The 24,219-nt window shown below is 41.0% G+C and overlaps 1 long non-coding RNA gene across 1 annotated transcript; it reads left to right on the forward strand.

Moving 5' to 3' along the window:
• Positions 1–19,446: 19,446 nt before the first annotated feature.
• On the forward strand, positions 19,447–21,381 carry LOC136690852 (uncharacterized). The gene is made up of 3 exons (XR_010801792.1): positions 19,447–19,524; positions 20,586–20,657; positions 20,974–21,381. It is a non-coding gene; the product is annotated as an uncharacterized lncRNA (long non-coding RNA).
• Positions 21,382–24,219: the final 2,838 nt, after the last annotated feature.

Below are 24,219 nucleotides of genomic sequence, written 5' to 3' on the forward strand. Positions count from 1 at the left end.
ATGCTCTGTCAGAATAACGACAACACCACCAAACACTTGCTTCCTGAGAGCAGATTTCCGTTTAATCCCAGACCTGTCACACAAAAACAAGTGCCTCTTTGTAATAATGGAACCTGTGGACCACTATTAAGTTTCAGGAGAGTTTTCACTGGACAGCTTTACTCCCATTTCTCAAAACCTGTCACTTCCTCCATGGCTGCTCGCCATTCCCATTTCCTGAGGACGCCTGCCTGGCACTGTGCTAAAGCTACAATCCAGCTCCTGTGTCAGGTGATCAGGTCAGTGTTATAATCTTAGCTAAAGGGCTCTATAAACCTGTCTGTGTAAATAACCAGAAAAGTTTGATGAATTTTATTTTGTATAATCTCTGCCAAAACAAAAGCTTGTATTTTCCTAATTTTGATTCATGGTGCAGCAGGTGTGTTTGTGTGAGTGTGTTCCCAGCAATAAACTTGAAGCTTGTAAAGATGGATGAAAGAACAGGTCTTAAAAGAAATAGAAAATATTTGTGATAAATTACAATGCAATGCAGTGGTCTAACTGTTGACTCTAGCTTGAAGAAGCATCACATCCAAACCTGGGAGCCCTATAGAGAACAACAGGCCTCAGTCTCTCTTAGTGAGTAACATTTTAATTGCAACATTGTAATCGTGAGGGGCACATTAGCGCAGCAGGTGGTGTCGCTGTCACACAGTTCCAGGGTTCTGGTTTGTGGGTTCGAGCCCTGCTCCCGGTGACTGTCAGGGACTCCTGACAGTATTGGTGTGGGTTTCCTTCCACAGTTCAAAACATATGTTGGTAGGTGGATTGGCGACTCAAAAGTGTTCATAGGTGTGAGTGAATGTGTGAGTGTGTATTGCCCTGTGAAGGACTGCGCCCCCTCCGGGGTGTGTTCCAGACATGCGCCCAATGATTCCGGGTACCCTCTGGACCCATTGCGACCCTGAACTGCGCTTACAGTTTTTGAATTAAATCATATTCAAATGGTTCAATGATAAATATAGATAGTGTGAGAGAACAGTGCTGGATCAGTATGAGTGGATGGTGTGAGCAGTACTGTAGGATCCCTACCCTGTTATTCAAAAAAGAAATCATATGCTACAGTACACAGTGACCTCAGAAAGCCTCAGACATGAAGCTCTGAATATTGTATGAGCTGGGCTCATACACAGCTGTTTGCTGAAATAACTAACAGAGTCAACTTACTACAGGAGAAAGGGGTTACCTTCTCCTATGATTCTTCTTCATGTTCTAAAACTGCTATTATATTGCCCCCTTGTGGCCTGGATGTGTCAGAGACTAAAATTGTTTAAAATCTCTGTCTGCTGTGTGGGGACCAGCTCCACTGAGCATACACTGTTTCAGTTAGAAACTATAAAGCAAGTTGATTCTTCATCTGATGTGAGCTGTGCTTCTTTTTGATCTGCTGCTAATGCCATGCAACTGAACCTTTTAATTTGCCGGAGGAGAATGTAAACTACCCAGATCTGTCACATCAGCTAAAAGATACAATGCTAGCTAACACCATGAGCAAAGGGAAGGTAGGAGAATGAGGGCCATCCTATCCACCCAGAGAGCGAGGCATTACAGAGTTATTTGCATTTTGAAGAAAAACAAATCTAAATATAATATTAATTTTAATCAATATTGTTTGTTTTTTAGGAAGTTTAAACAACACAAAAGATGTAAAATGTAGTCATGGAAAAACCTAAGAAATAAAAACTAATTATTATTATAATAATATAATTCAGCAGCGATATAAAGATTAAAAATATGAGCAATATGGTGGACAGTGTAAATATGAACTATTTTATTAACCTCATTATTAGATCAGTATTAGAGCCAGGTTTCCAGCAACTCACTGGAAAGAAAGAAAGCTGATGGTCCTGGTGCAGATTCTCCTGAACCTTTTCCCTGATGGCAGCAGGGATAACAGACTGTGGGAGGGGTGTGAGTTCCTTATAGAACTATAACTACTGCATCATTAATATTGTTTTTCATCAATGTTGAACAAAAACCCCGCTGTCTTCTAAAGAATAACTTCACGGTTAGAAACACCAGCCTTAAATTGCATTGACATCAAATACATTAATTTATACATTGTAAGACATTTTTCAGAACTGATTTTGTTCATGCGTCAGACAGGAAATTTATACACACTGCTGCTATTTAAATTATGTCCAAAATGAAAAATATCAAAAGTGGAGATACAAGGTTTTTTTTTCTGAAATATATACTAAAGGCCTTGAGAAAGAATGAATGAGATCATCACAAATGCATTAATACATGCAAAGAGAATTTCCATCTATCACACACACACTCGCTAGACATGGACCAAGCTTCTTGCATATTCACACACACACACACACACACACACACACACACACGTCCCATGTGAAAATAGAGTAACAGTGTTGGCACGCTCTGCTTGGGGCCTAATGACCCCTGGGTAATGGCCCTCTTTGGTCTTCAGGAAAGCCTGCCTTATGTAGAGAGAGAGAGAGAGAGAGAGAGAGAGAGAGAGAGAGAGAGAGAGAGAGAGAGAATGTAAAAAATGGGGGATGGGTTCCGTGTGTTAGACAGTATGTGACAAAGTGGAGATTAAGAAAACCAGAAAAGGGAGAAAAATGAAGAGGAAAAAAAGAGACCATATGTATATCGTGACTCTGTCTCTAAATCCACTTAACCTCCAAGTCTTCCCTTACACTGTATTTATATATACACCATATTTAAATTTCCAGACACCTGCTCATCCAGCGTTTCTTCTGGGAGGAATTTACAGTAGTAACATTTCTGTGTGCCTTTGATTGCATTAAACCACATGAAAGATTAGTGAAATGGTGGATGGTCAGCTCTGGATTACAAACACCACTTAAACTAATCTCAGAAGTTTTAAACAGAGCTCCACCACTTCAGAAATCACTGTTTCATAACTCATTCATTTAAATGTAGCTTTACAAAATACACATTTACATCTCTCTGTAAAACTTGCCCAGCCTTGCAGCAGTAACTGCAAAAGCACGCTGTTCTGAACAGCGCATGGATAATTATTCAAAACTTACTCTGAGACTGATGTGCAAGTTGTGAAAGTAATGACAGCGAGGATTTGAAGTATTCACCTGCACACAGGTTCTTGCATTTTAAGGAGTTGAAATATAGCTTACACAACACCCAATTTCTCAGTACGCAACAGTAATAAAATGCTTTCTGTCATTCGGTGCTTGAGAAATATTTAAAAGGAAAAAGAGGAAGAAAGCTCAGGGCGCATTCATTTCTGAGCTTAGACTCGCATCAGTGTTCCGCTTGTCACCAGCTCTCAGCGGCACAATGTCTTTATCCATCTTAATACAATCTACACACTCCGTCTCATCCGTCTCCACCTCTGTGCAGAGCTCAGTTACCACGTCTACAGGCCACTTCAGCCCTACACACACAAACACACACACTGCGGTCTGTTTTCATGCATTGTGGGGCCATTACAGATGATTACATGCATTTTGTGTAGACTTACATTTTCTTTATCCAAAATACAACAAGCCTTAGTTCTGAGAAACAAAAAACAGAATCAATAACCAATAAATGTCATTTTATAATTGAGAAACTCTCATTAATATAGAGATTTATAAAAACAGGTTTGTAAACAGAATATTTCTGTATATAATCGTCTATTCTGAGTTTAATATTCTTGAAGAATCCGTTTTCGCTTTCATTCCACCTTTTCTCAGTTGTGCTCCTCTCAGTCTCACTTTCGCCTTCAGAAGTTTCTCGCTTTTGACTTTTGACGGGGGTCGGGATCTAGACAATCATTGGCTGCTGAAGTTAAGCCCCGCCCACCCAGCTGATTCTGCACACTCCGCTACGTCAGCGAGAGCATGCCAATCTTACCCTGTTTGAAAAATGACCGACCGGCAAACACCGGTAAGCCATATCAACTATTTTTAACGATTATGTCTTTTAATAATGCCCAGTCTGTCATAGAAGCTTAAAGTCATTTTCCAATCAGGGTTAGGGTGTGCAGAATGGGCTGGGTGAGCGGGGCTTAACTTCAGCAGCCAATGACTGTCTAGATCCTGACACCATCAAAAGTCAAAAGTGAGAAACTTTTGGAGGCGAAAGTGAGACTGAGAGAAGGGCAACTGAGAAAAGGCAAAATAAAAGCATAAACGGATTCTTCAAGAATTTAACAAAATTCATTGGTTATGGATTCTGTTTTTTGGTTCTCAGAACTCTTTTGACGTCATACACCTTAACCTAATAACTTCACACTAATCCTAACACTTTAAACCTAAACCTTAAACCTAACCCATAACCATAAATGTAACTCTAAACTTACCATTCACCTAAGTTTAAACATAAAACCTTACTCTAACCCACACCCCGACACTTCCTTTTACCCTAAGCCCAAACCAAATCCTGATCCCGACCTTAACTCCAACTGTAACTCCTTAATATATTTACGTTAAAATCTCTCCGTTTTAATTGTGAAGCTTGCCTGATCCCACCTTGTGTATCTTTAACCCTGACCTTACTCCTAACACTAACCTTATCCTAAACTTAAGCCTTAGCTTTAAGCAACACTTTTTATCTTAAATTTATATTTTCAAAATCACTGGGATTCTTCACTGACCTGCAACACCCCAGGTGTTCCTCCAGGTGACTGTCTGTGAGGAGTGTGGTGTGTTCTCCCTGTGTCTGTGTGGGTTTCCTCCGGGTGACTGTCTGTGAGGAGTGTGGTGTGTTTTCCCTATTTCTGCATGGGTTTCCTCCAGATGACTGTCTGTGAGGAGTTTGGTGTGTTCCCCCTGTGTCTGTGTGGGTTTCCTCCGGGTGACTGTCTGTGAGGAGTGTGGTGTGTTTTCCCTGTGTCTGCGTGGGTTTCCTCCTGGTGACTGTCTGTGAGGAGTGTGGTGTGTTCTCCCTGTGTCTGCGTAGGTTTTCTCCGGGTGACTGTCTGTGAGGAGTGTGGTGTGTTCTCCCTGTGTCTGTGTGGGTTTCCTCCGGGTGACTGTCTGTGAGGAGTGTGGTGTGTTCTCCCTGTGTCTGTGTGGGTTTCCTCTGGGTGCTCCGGTTTCCTCCCACTGTCCAAAAACACACACTGGTAGGTGGATTGGCGACTCAGAAGTGTCCGTAGGTGTGAGTGAATGTGTGAGTGTGTGTATTGCCCTGTGAAGGACTGGTGCCCTATCCAGGGTGTGTTCCTGCCTTGCTCCCAATGATTCCAGGTAGGCTCTGGAACCCCACTGGATTCTGGACACTGCAACCCTGAACTGGATAAGGGTTATGAATGAATGAAATACACACAGGAGCAAACACTGAACATAAATCCGAAAAGTCAAAGCAAAGTTAGAAAAACAGGTCAGATCTTTAACACTAAGGATTGAACAATACCGGAACAATACAACAGAAAGACGTTACAGAGAGCACGCTGTATTAATGTGTAGGATGCAGTAGGTGCAGTGTAATTCAGTACTCGGTGACAAAGAGCGGGTTGCTGCTCCTACATAGTTACTGCTATGTAACTTTTTAAGATGGGCAGGAACCCATTCTACATCTTTGGGAGGAGTAGAAGCGGTGCTTGTGATTAATCGTCCCATCATCAGCACATGACCCAAGTAAAGCGCTCATGGCTGAACACAATCAAATCTCTACAGCAGTGTTTCAACACCTAGCATATAACCTTTATACCAGAGTAGAGCAAGGTCTTTTTCGTCTTCTATTTTAAACCATTTTATGTCAGAAAAAATGTTGGGTGAGTGGGTAACCACAGCGGGCATGACCAGCCGGGAAGAAAAGGACTGCAAACTTGTACAATCAACCAGAGAGCCGTTCCACCCAAGAAGAGCAATCCTGGTCACAAAAATACACCACCAGCTGAAAGGTGCCATTTAAAACAGGCACAGCCCTCTAACCGTGGGAGGACTGCATAGGACATTACTGTAGGGAGCGGGGGTCTTCTGCTCACAGCTATAAATATGGAATAAACACCAGGCTTGGCTAAAGAACACTGGCTGTGTGTGTGTGTGTCGGGGTGGTGGGTGGGAGGGTGTAAGTGCGTGTTGTGTATGTATGTATTAATTGGCTGGAGTGAAAGGCGCATCCGGCTTCCCAGCACTAACCCGCCTCTCCATCACTTTAAACGGCATCTTAATTAGCATTAAAACCATTGATAAGGACTTAATGAGGGAATTAAGAGATAAGGGCTCATTCTGCTTGCTCCCCCCTCTTTCTCTTTCACTCTCTCTCTCTCACTCACACTCACACACACACACACACAGAGTTAAAACAGGGTAAAGAAACAAGCACAAGTGTTCCACAAAGCTCTTGAGTGCTTCAGTAAGCAGGGTTAAACTAAGCCTGAGATTAAATTCCCAAAGCCAGGGTGAGAGAGTGGGGTACAGGCAGAATGAGCTGAAGTGCCTCAGATAAATTGATGTAACAGAAAAATAAACATATATACATTAGTCAGTAAAATGAGTATATGAATGCATATGCTAAGCAGGTTTGAGCTTCATTGTGCAGTGAGACACAGTAAATCATCATTCAGCAGGAATTGTCACAGTCACACAGCTCCAGGGACTTGGAGGATGTGGGTTTGATACCCACTCCGGGTGACTGAGGAGTGTGGTGTGTCCTCCCTGTGTCCGTGTAGGTTTCCTCTGGGTGACTGTCTGTGAGCAGTTGGTGTATTCTCCCTGTGTCCGTGTAGGTTTCCTCCAGGTGACTGTCTGTGAGGAGTTTGGTGTGTTCTCCCTGTGTCCGTGTAGGTTTCCTCCGGGTGACTGTCTGAGGAGTTGGTGTGTTCTCCCTGTGTCCGCGTGGTTTTCCACCGGGTGACTGTCTGTGAGGAGTGTGGTGTGTTCTCCCTGTGTCTGCGTGGGTTTCCTCCAGGTGACTGTCTGTGAAGAGTGTGCTGTGTTCTCCCTGTGTCTGCGTGGGTTTCCTCCAGGTGACTGTCTGTGAGGAGTGTGCTGTGTTCTCCCTGTGTCCGTGTAGGTTTCCTCCGGGTGGCTGTCTGTGAGGAGTTGGTGTGTTCTCCCTGTGTCTGTGTAGGCCCCCTCCAGGGTGTGTTGCACCCAGTGATTCCAGATAGGCTCTGGACCCACCGCGAGCCTGAATTGGATAAGCGCTTACAGATTATGAATGAAAGAATGAATGATATCTTTCCAGCACAGTCCTGGATATCAAAATTATTCTGTCCCAGAATCTGGGGACCTGTTCCCTCTTGCCACGAGGACCACATACACACCAGATAAGAACCATGTATTGACCAGAAATCACACCAGTTTTTGCTCACTTTAAATATGCCAGGGGAGCACAGCCATCTTAGCCAGACATGGGCAACAACTGTTTTGTGATTTGCAGCTGAATGGGCTTTTTTAAACGTGGGCCAGAAGTGCCGTATCATCACCAGAAGTGGCCTGAATCTGAAGGCTATCTGTGATCACTTCCTTTTGTCCTAGGTTATCCACATTAGTCCTACATTAGTTTTATGACTTTAAACCTATTGGAGATCTGAAAAGTAGGAACACTGTTGGATTTGGTGCAGAGCGAGTGTGTGTGTCAGTCAGTGAAAGAGTCATGGAAAGCTGCCCTTAAACCTTATAATTGCTGTCAGAATGATTATAAAAGGATTATAAACTTTTGGGGCTTGGAACACGTGCCCTAATGGATAGGAAAGACAATTAAATATATTTTTAAATGTAGGTAATTTAATAGGCTGATGTAACACAGCTGCAAACCTTTAATCAGAGCTTTGGAAACTCAGACTCCTCTTTGGAAAGGGAAGCACTCTGGGATTTCATTCATTGTCTGTAAGCACTTATCCAGTTCAGGGTCGCAGTGGGTCCAGAGCCTACCTGGAATCATTGGGCGGGAGGCAGGAACACACCATGTAGGGGGCGCCAATCCTTCACAGGGCAACACACACACACACACACACACACACACTCGCTCACTCTCACACATTCACACCTACGGACACCAATCCAATTTGTGTCTCCAATCCACCTACCAATGTGTGTTTTTGGACTGTGGGAGGAAACCGGAGCACCCGGAGGAAACCCACACAGACACAGGGAGAACACACCACACCCCTCACAGACGGTCACCTGGAGTGGGACTTTACCTGTTGTGCCACGCGCTCTGGGAATTCTCTGAGCAAAAACATCAACAGCAAATCTCTGGAGGGAAAATCTCATTTAAGGACCTTGAAGTGGTGCGATGATTAGAAAGAAACAGTGTGAACATTTCTCAGCACCTGGACGATTTCTCTGTGCCTGTGTTTGTCTGTGTTAGCGTGAGATCTAAAAACATACATTTTATGGGGAAATTAAATGTTGAATTTGCAACCTGGCAAATGTAAGAACTAACAAGGACTAATAAATATTTCAGGAAAATATTAAGAAAAATGTAAAAACAAAAGACAAACCACAACCCTGTTCCACCAGGGACTTCTGGTTTAAACCATAGCTGAAACCTGGCAACACGTCCTTACTAGGCAGGGGGAGAGAGAAAGGGGGGTGGGGTGGGTGACAGGGAGGGAGGTTGAGGCAGCACTTTGCTACATAGACCTCGGCTCTGAATCACCTGTTTAATGCTGTATTTGTATGGCTTTTTTGTTTTTGCCACAGCTGAAATCTGGCAACCCTAGCTTACTAGGCTGAGAGAGTGTGCTTGGTTCTGAATCACTTCTGTGAAGCTGTGTGTGTGTGTGTGTGTGGGTGTGTGGCTGCAGATGCCTCCTCTCGGTCCCACAGGAGAGTGTAGCACATGCTCTGAGAGACCGGTCTGCGCTGCTCCCATTATTCACACCATGTGCTCTCTGCTCTCTCTACACGGCTTTGTTTGTGTGTCTGGCCAACACATGCAAACAACTATTTACACATCCAGAGTCCACTCATATCATTACAAACACAAACTACACAACCTTCCAGCTGTCCCCGTGTTCTGAGCTGCCTGCTGAAATTAGTCTTAATTGGGACATGAATTGAGACTAGTCCTGGTCTAACAGTCCAGTGATGCTTTCTCTTTTGAGAGCATGGGCCAGGCCAGTCATATTTTATTCTGATTACCTCTTAGAGTTGATTTTCAGACAAACATTTCATAAATGATTGATTGATTGATTATTAACTACTGTATGGTTGATGTTTTCGAAAATGCTCTCCAAGTTTTTGAAAAAGCCACTGTCACTGTTTTCTATGGACAAACGTAAACAAGATATTTTTTCGGAAACACTGACGTCACACAGCATGCCTGTCTCTGGCTGAAATGCAAAATAGCTCCTCATTCCCTTTATAGTGAAGTACATACGTCATTAAACTACAGTGAACATGCAGCTAGCACTAGATTTCAGATTCCCACGTTTGAATAAATATTAAAGATGCTTTATTAGAAATCTACAATGCGCTGTTAAGGTCTAGATTCAGTCATTTCATTACTTGTGTAGTGCATGGAGTGATTTGGAATGAATAGCTCGGTGTTTATCTCACGCGTCGTGGTGTTTAGAAGCCTCTCTTTAAGAGGTACTATGGCCCTCTACTGGACTGGCATGATAATGTCAAAAACTGAGAGGAAAATCTACGTTAATAAAGTAAACAGATCCGTGTGGACTGGGCCTTAGAAGTAAAATTCAGCACCACTCTTCGAAGTGGCAGTTCCTTGTTGTTGTTTTTAATTATTATTTTTTATTATTATTATTGAAAGCAGTAGTATTGTCATCATGAAATTATGACATCATGAAATACAATTACGTGGTGTTCATTTTTTGTTTGTTAACATGCAGTAAAAGGTAAAAATGCTTTTACCTTAAACTAAAAATTTAATATATTAATATATAATATTTCTGTAGGCAAAAATTAGGAGAAAAAAATATAAAAGCAGATACATATATGCGTAGGTCCTCTAAAGACATTTCCTTCACTAATATTTGACTGAAATCACTCTGAATATGCATCAGATTCATATACTCTGAAAGGAATCAACACCACTACGCAGGTTTTAAAAGTGCTCTTCCACTTTTTCCACAATGCTCAGTGTAATTACACATTCTCCCCAGAGAATTCTCAAAATCCCCAGATTTAAAGATAACAATCCACATTTTCCCATCATCCATGTGCACCAGGAAAAACACAGTATTAACCAGTTTTGTGTCACTTTAAACTCTAACCAACCCCTGCTGATACCATACCACAATCCTCCCTGATTTGCTGTGGTTCACCCAGAAGTGCCATGACTGGTCAGTTTGCCTGTCTGACAAACAAGCACCAGTTCTTGGCCATGATGAGACGCACCAAACTCTGATCACAGACAGAGGTCTGGTTTGTGAGATGAACTGATATCAGATGTTCACTGTAGACCCACTCTATAAGCATGACAATGTTTCAGCCTCTCTGTCCTACTACAGTATAGGATGAGTCAATTATTATGCTCTGCTTGGCCAGTTTTGTAGTGCTTGCATCAATTAGTCTAATGGGCTCTCTGTGGAAACGAAGCAAAGCATGGAAACAGGCTTGAAATCCTGCTCTCTTATCTGTTCCCAAACATCAAGCTTTTTACTCCTGGAAACATGTCAGATTATTCCCTGCTGTCCGCTGACAACATCAACAATCAGTGACAGTTCACACTCACACAAACAAACAAACAAACAAACACGCTTTCATACATATTCTGATGCATCCACAGACTTAAACATGTGTTTATGCTGTCACAACAAACCTTGTCCTAAATGGGAACATGGTTTAAAAGGGACATTAAAATGATTTTCAACATTTCTGAAGAATACAGTCAGAGAGATGTAAACAAAATTAATTCAGGGTGGATTGATGTGAAAAGGCACATTACAGGGTGGCATGTTGGCACAACAGGTCCAGAGTTCAGTTCTTCCTTGGGTCATTTTCTATGTGGGTTTCTTCTGGGTGCTACAGTTTTCTCCCACAATCCAAAACACATGTTGCTAGATGGATTGGCTATATATATATATATATATATATACACACACACACATACATACAGGGGTTAGACAATGAAACTGAAACACCTGGTTTTAGACCACAATAATTTATTAGTATGGTGTAGGGTCTCCTTTTGCGGCCAATACAGCGTCAATTCATCTTGGGAATGACATATACAAGTCCTGCACAGTGGTCAGAGGGATTTTAAGCCATTCTTCTTGCAGGATAGTGGCCAGGTCACTACGTGATGCTGGTGGAGGAAAACGTTTCCTGACTCACTCCTCCAAAACACCCCAAAGTGGCTCAATAATATTTAGATCTGGTGACTGTGCAGGTCATGGGAGATGTTCAACTTCACTTTCATGTTCATCAAACCAATCTTTCACCAGTCTTGCTGTGTGTATTGGTGCATTGTCATCCTGATACACGATATACACCTGATATATACATATATATACACACACTTAGAATTTAGAAAGATGACAAGCTCCTCCAGTTGGCACAAACTCCCCACCAATCAAGGGTCCTCAATATATCACTGACCAGTCAGCCCTCTGCTGTAAAATGGCCAGACAGAAAGCTGTGTGAGAGATTATGAGATTATGAGATCAATTCAAAACAGATTAATGTATTACCCACTGCACAGAGCATGGAAGCATATGGACAGTAACATGATTATTAACATCAGTTCACTTCCTACTTGCACTTTCTATTGACTGCATGATCTAATGACTGCAGCCAGTGAAAGATCACATGCATCCATCAGAGCCAAGTACCACAGCTCATCCTGCCTTTCTTCTGACATCAAGGGAGTTCATAAGGAGTTTGCCCTCCTTTGCCTCAGTAACAGCTTTTAATCTTCCGGAAGGGTTGTATACTAGATGTTAGAACATTTCTATGAGGATTTGATGGCATTCAGCCACAAGAAAGTGAGGTCAGTCCCCAGAGACAGGAAAAAGGTTTAGGAATAATGCTTTTTTTGCTACAACAATGAGAATATTAACAATCATTTGGGGGGGAAAGTGCACTGATAACTCATTAAAATCATTAAAAGTGTGTTTCATTCAGTCAGTCAGGCATAATGTGTTTTTTTCTAGAACAGTTTGGATTGGATTAAACCCACTCTGTTGCAAACCACACAAAGGCCCACTTAGACTTGTGTGTGTGTGTGTGTGTGTGTGTGTATTTGTCACAGTAAAGGTGTGTGTTGGAGTGGACCTATATTTCAACGTTTATCCTCTTTTCTAGCACAAAGCCTGAAACCCACCACCTGCTGAGCTCTGTGTGTGTGTGAATGTGTGTGTGTGTGCCAGTTCCTCTGAATCACAGTCACACAGTCTGCAGTGTGAAAACTCTTTTCTGTGTCATATGCTTTGATACTGACTGATACTTCTGATGAGATATTCATTCTTTTCATACAATAAGACTGGGGACAGTTTAGACTTGATCATATTTCATCACAAGCTGTGCGTGTGTGTGTTTCCCAATAATCCCTTCAGTGATTGGTGGAAAGATAAGCTTCAAGGGAAAAAGAAAAACACTGAAGTGAGAAAGGCATTACACTGAGGCATTTCAATGACCTATGAAGGGCCTAGGCCACACAAATGAAAGCCAAGCTCATTACATTTCAGACTGCTTAAAATAATCTTCCAAAATGTCCTAATAAAAGTTACAAAATTTGATTGATTTTTTGCTATTGTAACAAAAAAAAAAAACACTATGTAAAAATTGTCTTTTTCTGTCTCCTGGGCTTCACGCACCTGTGGCTGAGTGTAATTCACATCTACAGTACTTCAGTACTGTCCTGAAATCAAGTCAGGACAGAAATCAAGAGGACTGTCTGTCACTTACAGGAACCTTTAAATATGTTGAAATACTGCTAGCGTTTCCAGACTATTTAGATGGCAGCGTTTGCTAAACATATGAATGTTGAGCCTAAGAATGTGTGTAATTAAATAAATAATGTTGACTATACAATAAAAGCTATAGCATTCATAATATACACTGTTTCCTGTTATTACATGCATAAAGTGTAGCTTTGCTAGTATTATAGCCATTATAACCAGACAGTAACCGACAGAAAACCACTTAACCAAATCAATGTCTAACAATAAAAAATGGGCTAATCTGGCTAAAGTTGCAGGTGCTACCACTGGCCCTTGCTCATCAGTAACCCTCAAAACCTGATTTTAACACCTTGTCGTTAATAAATCTTGGGTTCCACCAACCAAAAATGTAACCCCAGCCAATACAACCTCAAATAAATGACAGAACATCACTTATTACTGGAATCAATGTCCAAACGTGCAGCTAAAATGTTTGCTAACCTGGCTAAAGTTAGCAGGCTTCCTTAGCTCTCAAAAATCTATAACACTTTGTAATCAACAAGACTTGGGTTCCAGTGGCATAAAGTGTTACTCTGGCCTTTACAATCACACAACAATCTATAGAAAAGCACTTATTACCAGCTGCCCAAACACATATGCCTAAATTATTCACTAATCTGGCTAAAGTTAGCAGGTGCTGACCCTGTCTAACTTTCAAAAACCTGATTTTAGCACTTTGTTGTCATTAAAGCTTGTTAATAACTAACACAGCATCACATTATGGACATGCAACATGTTATTACTTACTAGTCCAACAAGAAGCAGGCGTCTGTCTGAGTCCTCATATGTCCAGTATTAACTCTTGCACAGCCGCTTTGGCTCTCTGACTCTCTTTCTCTTCCTTGCTTCCTCTGACAACTCTGTCTCATCACAGCCTCCTTCATAATGTCCCATAGCAGCACCATGATCTTTGCCCCATGAACCTGAAGCTGCAGAGTCTGGTTTTTGGGGAGCTCAGCCCTGGAGAGCAGTGAGAGAGGTGCTATTCTCGCTATTACAGGTGGGAAGAGCATCACAAATCATTTGTTATTTTAAAGTAAAGATACTACACTTTGTTTCTCCACCCACTTCTCTGAAAAGATTTCCCACACAGTCAGACTCCAGCAAAGGGGAGCAAAAGTCAGTTTTGAGGGAAGTGTAGCATAGGTTTTGCAACATGATGAAGACCAGGAAGGAAACAAAACACTAAAAGTACAGAACATAAACAAGGGAATACAAAGACTCACATACACTGTTAAACTAAAACACACCATAGACAACAATACTAAGATGAAGGCATAAGGCCTTTAAACATTAAGAGAACAGGAAACACCCGAGGTTTGTCACATGACCGTTTAAGGGTGTGGCAAGGGCAGAGAACAGGATGTAACAAGGAATGGGAAACAGCATGAATGGGCAGGACAGAGTGAAGTTTTTTTCTCTGTATAATGGGGTACTACAAGCATCTTCAGGAATTATGTATGGATATTATTACATTCAAAAGCAAAGGAAAGTACACCCCTGTTCCATTTACATTTTGCTGATGTGAAATATAACATAAAATGTACAGGATACAAAGTTGTCATTTTACTATTTTAGCTATTTCAATATTTTTATTTATTTTTTTTACAATTATTAAGCTCCAGTGAGAAAATGATGCATAGCCATAGAGTAACTAATCAGCCTCTGGGCAGGTAAACAAACAATTTGTTCTGAAGACACAGTTACTACAATGACTTTCAAACATGAGAGACAGCAAATTCACAAACACATGACGAAAAATCCCTCATCTAAACATGTAACAACTTCATCCCAAGTATAATACACGTTTTAATAAAATAATGAGTAAACAGGGCAGTGCTGTTACAGTTTCTAAATACTGTGGTCCACTCAGCAGATGAAAATTCACAGACTTTGACTCATCCCTTGCTGCACTGTCTGTGTATGTCCATCTCTTGTTTTGCATCAGTGATCACAGGACCCTGTTGGCTCGATATTTTTGGTTGTATATAATATAATGCTGAGGGGTTTAAAAGCTCCAGCAGCACTGCTGTGTCTGATCCACTCTCACTACCACAAAACACACTAACACACAACCACCACGTCAGAGTCACTGAAGTGCTGAGAATGTTCCACTACCAAAATCCTACCTGCTCTCTTCTGGTCCTAAAAGGAACAAGGTGAAGGGTGGACCAAAGGCCAACATTTGCAGAACAACAATGAGGGAAATTATAGTGTCACAGTACTGACCAGAATTGGTAAAAGGACAATGAGTGCAGAAACAAGGTCATATACATTTTTAAATACAAGCATTTTTAGCACATTGTAGGTACATATTGTATAACCTTTGGTGAATAAGATCATGTATTGTATGAATATTTAAAGTAAATAAAATTAGAATAACATTTGTGCTTTTTTTAATTGTTTTTAAATAATCTGTTTGGATTTAAAGCAGCATGCTTTACATTTGTCAGATTTTTGGAGGTGGCACCCAGAAATGTGTAATTGCAGGAAACAAGTTAAAGAACATTTTGTAATGTGGTTAGTGCACCGTTACATTTTCCCGAGTGGATCGATCTTTTCTACGAAATTTCGCATACAAGGCAAACATAGCATAGTCTGCGGACACAGCTGTGGTGCTTTTATTGAATCTTCAAATACTCACTGAACGTAATTCATATTTAAGTAGGATAAAGACCACTTTTCTTATTTTGAAATGTTTAAAAATCTGGTTATGGAAGTAATGTGCTCAGGGCTGGTGCTGAGGATGGGTTTGAATGAACTAAGCCTGCCCTGAGGTGACCCCAAGCCTCCCCATGCAAGCCTAAAACATGAACAAAAAGGCTGGTGCAACCGCCTTTCAAAGGGGACTTAAGAAAATTTGTTGCTTACAGGAAAGACTCCCATTAGAAGTCTGAGCTCAAATCAGCGTCTAACAAACAGCTTCAAGCTGTTTCTTTGGACTAAAGCAATCTTGTGTTTTAACAAAATTTGATTCAAAATGCCTTAAGAAAGTCTAAGAGGCACAAAAATTACACACTGCCAAAGCTGGATGCCAAAGTTAGATGATAACGGCTAAATGCTGTGATTGGAAATATCTAAACCAAGTTAAGCTGTGTTGTTATTGTGTTGTGTTGCAGACTTTGTTATAGAGCAGAGTGGTGTTCTTTGTGGAATAGTACAGTGTTCAGTTGCTGATCTAAATAAAGCTATTTTTTTGCATTAAATGTTTATTAAAGTCAGTAATCTGTATTTTCAGTCACTGAGCTCTACTTGGGTTGATGATTTGTGTGAATATTTTTCAAAAATTGTTAGTGCAGGTATCCTCCAGCATGTTCAGAAAACCTGTTCAAAAAATTGTTTTGGTGTGAAATTGAATAAAGTGACTACTTGGCATTTTGGAGGTTTGTCATTCCCACTACAGCTACACAACATGGCCAAATGTTTGTGGAATTGTGCACACCCAACATGTCTTCAATTGCTAAGAAATTTGTCACCTTCTGATACAGTGAAATCTTCATCTGGGAATGAACAACAGTTGATGGAACATTTTTTATGAGGTCTTTATAGTATTCAGCCACAAGATCATTAGGGAGGTCAGGTACTAAGTTGAATTATGTTTAATGATTCGTTTTGGATCACAAAATCCACTCCTGATCTCAAGAGTATTTAATAATGCTTTGTGTCTTCAGAGAATTTAGTTTCATTGCTTCACAGTTCACTGATGTGGCTTTTTTTTTAGCTCTTTAGCTGAGGCTAGACATTGACCATGTGGACCTTAAGCTTGTAGAGTGCATCTGTACATGCACAGCACACATACGCGCACAGTTCTCAGATAAACCGATTTTGCAGTGAGAAAGAATAGTTTGGGCACAGAGAAGCACCCCGCTGAGAATCGAAAGGAATTACTGTTGAATATTGTCAGCCATCCACCCACACACCCACACACACACATGCACAAACACACATACGTACACAGACACACATCCTTTAAATGCATTCACCCATCCACACAAATAGATGACAAAGAAATGACTACTTATCATATTATTTTTAAGCATCTGCTTTAATAGGTGAGCACATTCATATGTAAATAAGCAATAAACATTTGCACACACTTAGGGGGAAAATGCTATGCATTGAATTTGCTTCATTTAAATGTGTACATGGTTTGAACTATATCAAATATACCCTTTTTCTGTAGAGACTCATTCCTGTCAGACAGAGAAAAACATTCCCTTTTAAAGTCCATACACTGGTCACCTGTTAGTTCTTGAATTGATTTAAAAATTCTCTTATTAGTATAAGTCACAACATGGCCTTGCAGCAGATTAACTCCCAGACATGCTTTTGGCATATGAACCAGGAAGGCCCCTCAGACTCTTTTCTCTTAGTAGTTCCAAAAAGCAAAATTAAAAACTTTGGTGATGCTACTTTTAGCCATTATGCTCCAAACCGCTGGCCTTCCATAAGAAAATATAGTGGTTTATAAGTATTCCCTGCCACATGGTTCATATGGCTGGCAGTAAGTTTCCAGTCAGATTTGGACTCCGTCAGGACTGCCCATTGTCACCGGTTCTGTTCTTAACATTTATGGACAGAATTTCTCGGTGTAGCCAATTGGGGGAAGGTGTCCAGTTCGGTGGTCTCAGGATCACATGTCTGCTTTTTGCCGATGATGTGGTCTTGTTGTCTTCATCGAGCCGGGACCTCCAGCTCTTGCTGGACCAGTTTACAAATGAGTGTGAAGCGGCTGAGACCATGGTACTCAAGTGGAGGAGTTCAAGTATCTCGGGGTCTTGTTCACGAGTGGAAAGATGGACTCTGTACTTTTCCATTGTGGTGAAGAGAGAGCTGAGCCGAACAAGAAAAGCTCTTGATTTACCATTCTATCTACCCCCAACCCTCACCTATGGTCATGAGCTTTGGGTAATGCCTGAAAGAATGAGATCGCCGGTACAAGCGGCTAAAATTATTTTCCTCCATGGGAGTCTGGACATTCCCTTAGAGACAGGGTTAGGAGCTCGGACGTCCGGGAGAGACTTGTAGTGGAGCCGCTGCTCCTCCACATTGAGAGGAGCCAGTTAATGTGGTTCGGGCATCTGTGCCTCCTTGACACCTTCCTGGTGAGGTGTTTGGGGTGTGTCCAATGGGGAGGAGGCCCCGGGGAAAACCCAGAACACGCTGGAGGGACTACATGTCTCAATTGGTCTGGGAATTCCTCACTATCCCTCTGGAAGAGCTAGAAGAGGAGGCTAGGGTGATGGAGGTCTGGGTTTCTTTATTCTGACTGCTTCCCCCATGACCCGGACCTGGATAAGCCGTGGACAATGGATGGATGGATGGATCTCACATTTTATTGACCATACTTGCTTCTTCTTCTTATTATTATTATTCTTTTCTTCTTAAAGATTGATTGATTTATTTTTAGATGCAAAACACCTAATGGAACTGTCCACCCACCCACTGCACCACAGAACCTCTGGGTTATGGATATTAGAAAAAGACTTTGTTAGTCGGCTGCCAATTGAATGTTAATTAAATTTAATTTATCAACCCCCTTTTTTCCTTTTCTCTCAACATAATGTATGTTTACTGTTTGTGTTTGGCCTTTTACCTCAAAATGAGCAGCTTCAAGAACTTTAAACACAAAACTAGAAACTTTTAAAATATTGCCCTAAATATTTTCAGCGATTTAAAAGAGTTTGAGGTACTTTTTTTAGATTTAATGATTTATTTCCAATAACGTAGCCTTACTGATATAATATTGTTATTAATTAATATAAATATTTAACTATTTAATAGCATATTTAGATGGAAAGGATGTCCAAATTAGCAACACACACACACACACACACACTCTGTGGAGATTCTCTTCTCTGTCTTTTTCTCTCTCTCTATGGGCTGTGTGTGTGTGTGTGTGTGTGTGTGTGTCTGAATGCATGTGTCAGCAGCAACAGTAGAATGTTAATCAGCAAATAAACCATAATGCTTCTGAACATAAACACACACACACACACACAGATGATATTAGCAGATAAATCTGAACACTCTTTCATCCGAGGAGACTCACAGTAGTTATTGATTGGTGTGCGGCTGAGTGAGAGCAAGGGAAGAGAGGCTGAGTTTATCAATTAAGGATCGACAGTCAATTCTCTCCCTGCATTACACTCCACAAACGGGGAATTCTGATGAGAGCTGACATCGAGCTCAGAACAACATCAAATCAGGACCTCAGGTCCAATGCCTCGATAAAACGATTGAGTCACATGTTATTGTTTATAAAATCCAGCTCTAAAATCACAGTGGACTTTTCTGATAACAGCCTTGTGCCTTACTCCAATTAACTCTAGTATTTCTAGCATAATTTAGCAGATTTATATGTAAATAAATCTGTAAAGCTGCCATACGCTTAGATATAAGACTACACTGTAAAATGTAATAGCCGTGATGACTTAAATTAATTAGTTAACTTTACTTGGTTATGAAGATAATGCACTTCTTACTAGTTTTTTGTAAGTTACCGTTAATTGTAGAGAGAAAAAAAACAATAACGTATTGTCTTGAGTGCAGACAGTTTAAACAATCAAGTAGTAATAAAGTCTGCGATGTGAGCATGCGCAGGACTCAACGTTCAGTCTCCCGCCCAGAACTGGTTTAATGGCCGGTGGATGACTTCGGTGGAGCCTGCTTTTGTCTTTTGAAGTAAGGTAAGTTGTCAAGCAAGCAACGAATTTAAATGTATTTTATTTTCATTTATTTAACGAAATAAAATTGTGTGACTTTATTTCTGAATACTCCCATAGCTCTGTCTAGCTAGTCGTGGATGTGTTAGCTTTCATATCGTCGCACTTTAGAATATAAAACGAAAAATACACATTTTAAAGTTAAGTATAGTAGATTGCCTGTGAATAAGAAGATGCTGGAGTCTAGTCGGAGAATAAATTTAGCCAAATTTAAAGGAAAACTTCCCCCAGAAGTTGGTCATTTTTTTAACTGTTTTAAAATCCTTTACAGACTAGATTCCAGCATCCGCTTATTCACATAAGATCTACTATATTTTAGGAAATTATTGAATATTGTACATTATAAAGCGAAACAATTTCAGCTGTCACATATGCGACTTAGTGATAGTAAATTGACTAAACGTTAGCCGCCTATAACTTGTTTACCCTCCGCCCTCCGCCACTGATTAGAGTACGTTTAGCTATGAAAAACATTTTAGTTTCAGTATTAAATTTAGTTTCAACAGCAGGTCTTATAGATATGCCAAGGGAAATAGACTGAGAAAACCTGTAAGGCTTAAGCTCAATGAGTTTTCCATGGGGAGGTGCAATGTTTTTTCACAACGTATTCAGAGTTATTCACAACGCAACGTGTATTCGTCCCGAATAGTCACTGTACGGGGGTTCCACCTTAAAACGGGTTAGCCGCACTTCCAAAGATCTCCTGTAATCTACGACCCGCGTCGCAAGGTCGTAATTAGCATCTGAAATGTAAATAAAAAGTTTAATTTTTAACTGTTATGTTGCTTTTTTCCCTGAACTGTTACTTTTGTGTACTGGTGAAACAAGTGAAATGCTACTTTCAATTTTTTATGACCTTGAATAGATATTTTAAAAAATATACATTTATATCAAAACATTTATTTTTCACTAGCACTTTTAAAACATGCACATATCAAGGAATGTTTCTACAAATTTCTACTAATCTACAAATTACAACACTACAAGTGGTGTGTTTTAACCAAAACATTTTCTGTCCTTCTCAGAAGTGGATGTGGCAGTTGTTGGTGAGCTATTCACTGAAAAGCTGGTTTGAAGTTGGCCATATCACACTGAAGGTAAGATTGAACCTTTTAGAATTTCCGGACAAAAATTTCACCTAAACTACCATCAGATTTGCACAAGGGGGTCATACCACTGAAAATAAATGCTCAAATACAGTTGCCAATTTATGTTAAATATATATTGGATCAATTTCTTTAATAAACAAATGACCAGGTATACTTTCCTCACATTTGTTTTTTGTTGCTTATGACAACTTCATGGGAAAGGCTGGAAGGCTGTATAGGCAGGGCAGTTTATATTTTGAGAAATGGCTATGCCTATCAACATTTCCCTGATGTAATGTTATTTTTTGTTTGTTTTTTTATACAGGATTCTGACAGTGATGAGGCCTGGGCACAAGTGTCTGTTGGGGTCATCAGTGAAGATATGCCTCCCTCTCCAAATCATCTCCACCTTGACTCAGTGTCTACTGCCATCATTGTTGAGGGAGATATTGTAATGGACAATTTACAGAATCTGCCTCAAGCCATGTGCCTCTTGTTTGGGTTGCCATATGCTTTGCACTTAAATTACCCTAAAGCCATGAAAAACACGTTCAATTTCATTCAAAGAGTGATGCTTGGCTTGGGAGAGAACAAACTTCCACCTAAGCTGCAAACTCTTAAAAATCTCCTCTTGAGTTAAATCAAGTGTGAGTCTAGGACAGCTCACTTAAGTGGATTCTTTTTTTTCTAATGTCGTTTCTAATGTTTAAACTAAATTAAGGCTCTCCTTTCAAATAAACAGCCCTGGGTTTACCAGCAATTTATGTTTATGTCTGTATATGTTAATTTTGTAGTTTTATTTTATTTATTGAATTACTGGCATGTATGTACACATCTTGTCATCTTATAAAACAATGCCAATCCTATTTTAAGCCTTTGTTCTTATTCTAAAAAAAAACAAAAACATGTATAATTGAACTTTAAAATCTCAGTACCTTGATTTATTGTGTAAATGGGCTTATTTTAAAGTGTACGGAATCTGCTTTTCATTCATGTTTTATGTATGTGTAAAGTACTTAAGTTACACAAGTAATACTTGGTCTTTTTAAGGCAATCGGTTTGCATGGTTTTAATAAGTAATTCAGATTGCTGTTCAAGTAAACATCCATCCATCCATTATCTGTAACCGCTTATCCAATTTAGGGTCGCGGGGGGTCCAGAGCCTACCTGGAATCATCGGGCGCAAGGTGGGAATACACCCTGGAGGGGGCGCCAGTCCTTCACAGGGCAACACAGATACATTCACTCACACCTACGGACACTTTCGAGTCGCCAATCCACCTGCAACGTGTGTTTTTTTTTGGATTGTGGGAGGAAACCGGAGCACCCAGAGGAAACCCACGCAGACACGGGGAGAACACACCAACTCCTCACAGACAGTCACCCGGAGCTGGTATCGAACCCACAACCTCCAGGCCCCTGGAGCTGTGTGACTGCGACACTACCTGCTGCGCCACCGTGCCGCCCTCAAGTAAACACAACTGACAAATTCTAAGTTGCAGAAAATGTCACTGTAGTTAGCCCAACTTTGATTAATGAGTTATTTTGAATATACACATAGTACATTTTAAGTGAAGTTATTTAGCTGTTTGAAATAGTAATTCTGAGTAGGCTATACTAAATCTGAAGTACATATGAAACATATTATTAAGTAGTATATACAGTTCTTTTTAAGTTAATTAAACCGAAGTGTAAGTAAACTATACTAAATAAGCATTTGTTAATACAAGATACAGTCCCTAACTGTACTAACACATTTACTAATCAAAGGCAACATAATGATTAGTTATATTACATTTTCCATGCGCAAATATTTTATACCTGCACTAAAACCCTGTGCCAAAATTCTTCAATTTAATGTTCTTGAGCTGTGCCAGGTTTACATGAGCTTTGAGGGAAGAGGAACAAGAGACTGGTGAACTTTAAGCGTTTGGCTCGGCCTGCAGCTGGCATTTAGCTGCCATGGAGACACTAATACCCAGCTGCTCATCTACCGTCGGCTCATCAGAGGCTGGGGCAACTTCAAAGAGTGTTCGGGAACACCACGTGTTCTGCTGACTAAGTTTACAACTTGGAGTCTGCAACCAGGAGAGGGTACAGAGAAGTCACAGCTTATCATTAAAAAATACCCCTCAGAAACAAGGAGGAAACTTCCAGTCTCAGCTGTGTGCTGTGTCAGAGCCACACAGACTGAGGCAAGGCTGCAGGAACATGATGTTTCTCACTCAGTTCTGGCCCTGCGTACCTGCTGGCACAAGCTCAAATAGAAGCGCTCGGGAAAGGTGCGCTGACAAGTATAAAGGGCCAAAGAGAGTTGAAGAGAGGAAGTACATTGTCATTGTGTGTGAATAAATGGCCTGAGAGCCATTCTGTTCCTGCCTCCAGCGTCCTCCTTCCAGCAATGGCATTGGCCCGCCACAATCCATTACATTATTGTAATTAAGCCTGGCGACCCCAAGTAAGACAGCACTGGGACGTGGAAAGCAGAGCAGACTACAGGTAAGCTGGCCTCTTTCTGTGGCTGCCCAGACTCACTCACAAACACACACACACACACACACACACACAGGTACAACTGACATTCTTGCCCTTTCCAGGCCTTTATATTATAAAGAGGGCGTGTACACTGAACGATCACTGGATTAGGAACACCTACCTTGTATCTACACACATTGTCCATTTTATCAGCTCCACTGACTACACAAGAGCTCTTCTTAGTTCTACAATTACAAATGTTGGTCGACCTCAGGTCCTTTATCAGTGACACAGGATGCTGTCGACTGGATGTTTCTGGTTGGTGGACTATTCTCAGTCCATTAGTGACACTGAAGATTTCACAAACTCTAGAAGCAACTGCTGTGTCTGATCCAATCATACCAGCGCAACACACAGCGTCGAGAATGATCCACCACCCACATCATACCTGCTCTGTGGGGGTCCTGACCTTTGAAGAGCAGGGTGAAACAGGTGGACTACAGTCCATAACTGGAGAACTACAAAGTGCTCCCGTATGGTCAGTGGAGCTAATTAAATGGCTAGAGTAGATACAAGGTAGATCCTGGTAGATCCAAAGATGGTTCAGTGCATAATGCTTGTATATCAATATTACAGTGATGACCCTTATGGAGGTTTATGTTTTTCATGTTCTGGCACTTTATTCAGCAGGTCAGCAAACATCTGCTCACTGTGACATTGTCCACCCTCACAGGCCCAGTCGTCTCTTTCAAATGCTGTTTTCTCTCCTCTCCATGGCATTTGCATTTCCAGCTCGCCGATTTCACTACGTTCTGTCTCTCTCTCTCTCTCTCTCTCTTTCTGTCTTTTCTCCCCGCCAAAGGTCTTTCGCTCCCTTTCCTCACCCTCTGCTACTTTTTGCTCTAATGACCATATAAATGTCTTTATGTCTTTATTGCCTTCTCCTGCCAGTCTCCCCCTCCCCACCACCCAAACCCTCTCTCCCTCCCTCTCTAAAGTGAGCTCTAATAGGCTCTGGTGGCCTGCTCTTTGATTGGGTTACTAGAGAATAAAATTGGCTCTTAACTGTACCCCCACAGCCTGGAGGTCCCTAATC

The sequence above is a fragment of the Hoplias malabaricus genome, chromosome 3 (assembly GCF_029633855.1).
Source record: "Hoplias malabaricus isolate fHopMal1 chromosome 3, fHopMal1.hap1, whole genome shotgun sequence".
Classification (NCBI taxonomy): domain Eukaryota; kingdom Metazoa; phylum Chordata; class Actinopteri; order Characiformes; family Erythrinidae; genus Hoplias; species Hoplias malabaricus.